This window comes from Mesitornis unicolor, unplaced genomic scaffold, assembly GCF_000695765.1.
Source record: "Mesitornis unicolor isolate BGI_N332 unplaced genomic scaffold, ASM69576v1 scaffold33322, whole genome shotgun sequence".
Lineage (NCBI taxonomy): Eukaryota > Metazoa > Chordata > Aves > Mesitornithiformes > Mesitornithidae > Mesitornis > Mesitornis unicolor.
Genome location: NW_010170389.1, coordinates 8,142 through 8,683, shown reverse-complemented (window position 1 = coordinate 8,683; position 542 = coordinate 8,142).

The following is a 542-nucleotide window of genomic DNA, read 5'->3' as shown; positions in this document are numbered from 1 at the left end:
GTCTCTTATTTTGTACAGAAAACAAAAATTCCTTGGAAAAGAAAAAAAAAACCAACAAAAACCGACCTGTCTTTCGACTGAAGTAACTTTTCTGGTGCTGTTGTTAACTTGGTCCTTTCTTTTTCTTCTTTTCTCTTTTTTTTTTTCTTTTTTTTTTAATTTTAAAGAATGCTTGTTATGAGCCAGATTAATCTTTTCATTGACTGATCAGTTCACCAGACTCTGTCCCTTAGCAGCAGTGAAGTGTTTTGAAACCTGCAGTAATTCATGGGACATTCGTTCCCCCTCCTCGATTTCCATAGTCACTGCTACAAGTAACGAATGCACTGTGAAGATTCCAGTATTAATAAAGGTTGTACTGTAATTAATAGCCTTGCCTGCTGTCCTATGGATGTGCTGGGGTCACCTCGGTCATGGGGGGACAGGTGGGAAGGTCCCATCACCTTTTTGGGGTGGCTGGGGGGGAGGTGGAGGCGCTGTGAGGTGAGACGTCCCTATGGCCGAGGTGATGGGTGACCCCTGGGATGCAGGGGAGCATCCTC